Source organism: Salvelinus fontinalis, chromosome 11, assembly GCF_029448725.1.
Source record: "Salvelinus fontinalis isolate EN_2023a chromosome 11, ASM2944872v1, whole genome shotgun sequence".
NCBI lineage: Eukaryota > Metazoa > Chordata > Actinopteri > Salmoniformes > Salmonidae > Salvelinus > Salvelinus fontinalis.
In genome coordinates, this window is record NC_074675.1 from 52,481,434 (window position 1) to 52,487,433 (window position 6,000).

Here is a 6,000-nt window from a genome sequence, read left to right on the forward strand (position 1 = left end):
GGTTCTGTCACGTCTACTCCGGCCTATAGGTCATCAGGCTGCTGATTATTCTGCACACCTGTCACCATCGTCTCGCGCACCTGAGCCTCATGACACTCACCTGGACTCCATCACCTCCTTGATTATCTTCTCTATATCTGTCACTCCCTTTGGTGCTTTCCTCAGGTGTGATTGACTCTGCTTCATGTCGGTGCGTTGTTTTTTTGTGGTTTGTGTTCATTGTTTCTTTTATTTATTAAAACACTCACTCCCTGAACTTGCTTCCTGACTCTCAGTGCACTCGTTACAGGTTCTTCAAGGACACCTTGGTTCCTTGCTAATCGTCTCCATCGGTTACAAAATCACACAGGTGAGAGGGTATTTAGAAAAATGTTAACCATGTATTACAGTGAAAGGTATTAATTGTGGTGATGTTGACACTGATCTGGGCTCTAATTCTTTTGCAGGATGCAGTTGTGGCTACCTTTTGTGACATGTAACATACACAAGATAATTCAATACCAGAATCAAAAAGCTGAAGCACCACCTGCCATTTACGAACAAAGAAAAACCTTAGCAGGCACAGAAGTGTACCTGTGGTTCAGTATGTGTGTAAACTACAATAACAACCAATACAAAAAGATAACTTGTATATATGCTTTTTCAGTTCTGCCCACACATTTTCTATAGGATGAGGTCAGGGTTTTGAGATGGCCACTCCAATACCTTGACTTTGTTGTCCTTAAGTAATTTTGCCACAACTTTGGAAGTATGCTTGGGGTCATTGTCCATTTGGAAGACCCATTTGCGACCAGGCTTTAACTACCTGACTGATGTCTTGATGTTGCGTCAATATATCAACATAATTTTCCTCCCTCATGATGCCATCTATTTTGAACTAAAAAAGCGTGTGCAAGCAAGGAGGCCTACAAGCCTGACTCAGTTACACCAGCTCTGTCAGGAGGAATGGGCCAAAATTCACCCAACTTATTGTATGAAGCTTGTGGAAGGCTACCTGAAACATTTGACCCAAGTTAAACAATATAAAGGCAATGCTACCAAATACTAATTGAGTGTATGTAAACTTCTGAGCCACTGGGAATGTGATGAAATAAATAAATAATTCTCTCTACTATTATTCTGACATTTCACATTCTTAAAATAAAGTGGTGATCCTAACTGATCTAAGACAGGTCATTTTTATTAGGATTAAATGTCAGGAATTGTGAAACTGAGTTTAAATGTATTTGTCTAAGGTGTATGTAAATTTCCGACTTACACTGTAAATATTTACACAAAAACATTCACATACCTCCAATGGAAACAATGTTATCCAGTGTGTACCACCAGGGGGAGCTGCAGGAGCATTAGGGGATAGCGTCTGTCGCCAAAAAAGAGGAAGAAACTGCATGACTGAAAATCAACCTTATCTCCTGTGGGACATCAGGAAGAGCCTGCACGCTCCGACAGCGGATGAACCTGGCTTGGACCAGGGGCTTAAAGCTTGGAGAAATATGTTCTTTGATGAAATTACTATTGTAGTTAATTTATATCTTAAACATACATTTCATTAGCTAGCCGATTTCGAGTTGATAGCAAGCAAGCTCAAGTTATTAGGTATGCTAGCTAACGTTAGTTGCTACTTGCTATCCATAAGATCTTACCATTTAAAAAGTTGCAGTTGTCTATGTCACACATTTTAGTGTAGAAGGGTTGTTATAACGTTTTGAAAATGTGTCTTTTGATTTATGTGCCCTATTCATGATGTTAGTGTCAAACAATGTCCGAAGACCGATGGCTTGTGCTAGCTAGCTAAACTCAGCAAAAAAAAAAAAAAATCCTCTCACTGTCAACTGCGTTTATTTTCAGCAAATTTAACATGTGTAAATATTTGTATGAACATAAGATTCAACAACTGAGACATAAACTGAACAAGATCCACAGACATGTGACTAACAGAAATTGAATAATGTGTCCCTGAACAAAGGGGGGGTCAAAATCAAAAGCAACAGTCAGTATCTGGTGTGGCCACCAGCCGCATTAAGTACTGCAGTGCATCTCTTCCTCATGGACTGCTCCAGATTTGCCAGTTCTTGCTGTGAGATGTTACCTTACTCTTCCACCAAGGCCCCTGCAAGTTCCCAGACATTTCTGGGGGGAATGGCCCTAGCCCTCACTCTCCAATCCAACAGCTCCCAGACATGCTCAATGGGATTGAGATCCGGGCTCTTCGCTGGCCATGTCAGAACACTGACATTCCTGTCTTGCAGGAAATCACGCACAGAATGAGCAGTATGGCTGGTGGCATTGTCATGCTGGAGGGTCATGTCAGGATGAGCCTGCAGGAAGGGTACCACATGAGGGAGGAGGATGTCTTCCCTGTAACGCACAGCGTTGAGATCGCCTGCAATGACAACAAGCTCAGTCCGATGATGCTGTGACACACGGCCCCAGACCATGACGGACCCTCCACCTCCAAATCGATCCCGCTCCAGAGTACAGGCCTCGGTGTAACGCTCATTCCTTCGACGATAAACTCGAATCCGACCATCACCCCTGGTGAGACAAAAACGTGACTCGTCAGTGAAGAGGATTTTTTGTCAGTCCTGTCTGGTCCAGTGTGAATGGAATTTATATGTTTAAATGAATTATTAGAATATTCCACCCTGAAACCATATAATTTTATGAAATAGATTAGAATCATAAAATTATTGTTAACTACCAACCCCGGATCCGGGATCATCTTCATCAAAAAAGCTGACTAGCATAGCCTAGCCTAGCGCCACAGGGATATCATATAATATAATTTCATGAAATCACAAGTCCAATACGGCAAATGAAAGATAAACATCTTGAGTATCCAGCCAACATTTCCAATTTTTAAAATGTTTTACAGGGAAAACACAATATATATTTATGTTAGCTCACCACAATAGCCAAACAAACAATGCAATTTTTTCACCGCAAACATAGCTTTCACAAAACATATTTATAGCTACAAATCCTGGTTTTACATTGCGAATACGGTGCCAAAATGCACCAAATTGTCCGGAGAAATTTTGGACAGTCACGTAATCTAACCAAAAAACTCATAAACTTTGCTAAAAAATACATGTTGTACAGCAAATGAAAGATACACTGGTTCTTAATGCAACCGCTGTGTTAGATAAAAAAAAAAAAAATTTAGTACAAAGTACAGCATGCAATATTCTGAGACAGCGCCCAGCAATTCTCCGCCACGTTGGAGCCAACATATGCCACAAAAATACAAAATAACATCATAAATATTCTCTTACCTTTGATGATCTTCCATCAGAATGTTGTTCAAGGAGTCCTAGTTCCACAATAAATCGTTGTTTTGTTTTAGAATGTCCATTTCTTCTGTCGAATTAGCAACTTTGGCTAGCATTGTGGAGGGCACATGTCCATCAACTCTTGGCGCATGGAACGAAAAATTCCAAAAGTCACAATAAACGTTGAATAAACTGGTCAAACTTAGTTGAAAATCCAGCTTTATGATGTTTTTCTCATATGTATCCAATAACGTCGAAGACGGTGCATTTCGTCATGTATACCTAACGGATTGCAGAAAACAATGTCTTGTTCTCTGGTGCGCAGCTGAATACTGCCAATAGGGCGGACCTGTCACTCCAAAAGCTCTCATTCGGTCTCACATCAAGCTAGACACCCCATTCAACATTCTACTGCCTGTTGACATCTAGTGGAAGGCGTATGAAGTGCATACAGATCCATAAATAAAAGGCAATTGAATAGGCAAGGCCTTACACAGAGCCCCATTTTCAGAATTTTCACTTCCTGTTTGGAAGTTTGCTGCCAAATGAGTTCTGTTTTACTCACAGATATAATTCAAACGGTTTTAGAAACTTCAGAGTGTTTTCTATCCAATAGTAATAACAATATGCATATCGTATGATCTAGAACAGAGTACGAGGCTGTTTAATTTGGGCACGATTTTTCCCCAAAGTGAAAACAGCGCCCCCTATTCACTAAGAGGTTAACCTTGTTCTGAACACCTCCAAAACATAGGTCATGTGGTTTGGTAAGAAGAATTCCCCTCTCCCCACCAGTGTGATTACTACTGTACCTCTGAGGTTTTAGAGCTTGAGGTAGTCACCTCATTCTATTACCTGGGAGTATGGCTAGACGGTACACTGTTCTTCTCTCAGCAGATATCAAAGCTGCAGGCTAAGGTTAAATCTAGACTTGGTTTCCTCTATCGTAGTCGCTCCTCTTTTACCCCAGCTGCCACATTAACCCTGATTCAGATGACGATCCAACCCATGCTAGATTACGGAGACATAATTTACAGATCGGCAGGTAAGGGTGCTCTCGAGCGGCTAGATGTTCAGAGCAGTCAGGACCAGGGGCTGTGTGAAAGGGATGGTGCAGTATCTCCAGTCTACTGGAGATGCAGGACATATAGGGGGGGGGGGGGGGTTTGCACAACATAATACAGGCCGGCGCAGTCTGTACATTACCATTGATAGGGAGAGTGAGAGAGGGAGAGATGAGTGCTGAATCAGTGAAACTGCATGACAGCCAAAGAGAGGGTGGGAGGAGTGAACCACAGGATAGAGGGAAGGGAAAAATACCAGCAAGGGTATCCTCCCGGGTGGCGCAGTGGTCTAGGGCACTGCATCGCAGTGCTAGCTGCGCCACAAGAGTCTCTGGGTTCGCGCCCAGGCTCTGTCGCAGCCGGCCGCAACCGGGAGGTCCGTGGGGCGACGCACAATTGGCATAGCGTCGTCCGGGTTAGGGAGGGTTTGGCCGGTAGGGATATCCTTGTCTCAGTATGTAAAATGTAATGAAATGTAATAAAATGTATGCACTCTACTGTAAGTCGCTCTGGATAAGAGCGTCTGCTAAATGACTTAAATGTAAGAAGTGTGATATCCTTTAAAAAAATAAAAAAAATAATAGTTCAATGTATCTTTGTGACGGACGGATCTACACATCGGTTTACCTATTATATAACGTTTCAATATCTGTAAATCTCAATCAAGATTCATTCACATAATTTCTAACCATTCAGTGAGGGTGGTGTGTTTTGGGATTTAATTACAGGGAAAGTTCAAAGGTTAAACATTCACGGTGAGTGTAGTTGGCCTAACACCTTGCTGCAGAACAGGAAGCCAAGGTAAGAATTTGAACCCATGATTTCTTATGGATTTCTGCTGCCATAGTGTTTGTTGGTATTGTTTACCTGATACCTCCCACTGGAGAACAAATAACAGGCGGGAATGACAGAATTAGAAGTCACTGTGGGGTGTGGGTACAAGGCAGCCAAATATATTTGCACTAGTCATACTGTAACACCAAGCTAGAGAGCTACTGTATCAAGAAACAGAATACTGTTAGTACAGGTGACTTTTCTAAATGTGGTTGATGCTGTTAAAATGATATTTTTAAATAATTTGTTATAATTTAATTCTGCCATCCTTTAGATGGAAGGGAGTTGGTGTTGCCGACTGTGTCCGCGTTGCAGTGTGTGGTGGTACCCTTGCAAACGAGCTGCCAGGACCTGGTGAGACAGCAGCAGAGGAAGAAGAAGGTTGATCATGTCTCTGTGGTGACTGTGATGTCCAACCCCGCGCTCCGTTCAGCAATGTCAGAGATACACAGAGACGGATCTGAACCGCTGTTTCACCAGCACAAACCTCAGGTCTGACGACCCTGACCCTTGACGACCCTGACCCTCAAGTCTGACGGCCCTCACCCTCAGGTCTGACGACCCGGACTCTCAGGTCTGAATACAACAGGTGCAATTTCAAAAATTGGTTGTGCATCAGCAGTTTTTCACTTGCTTATGTCAGTCACTCAATTAGCCATGCCATCTTCAAAATTTTAGATTGGTAGTTAGTCTTGCCAGCTATCTAAACTTGTAGTTTCAGTAGTTCTCTATTATGATTCATTTTTGTTCTATCTCCCATAGCTCATTAGTACACCCTAGTGGTTAAATATATATGTATCTATTGTAGATCCTAGGATAAAACAATGACA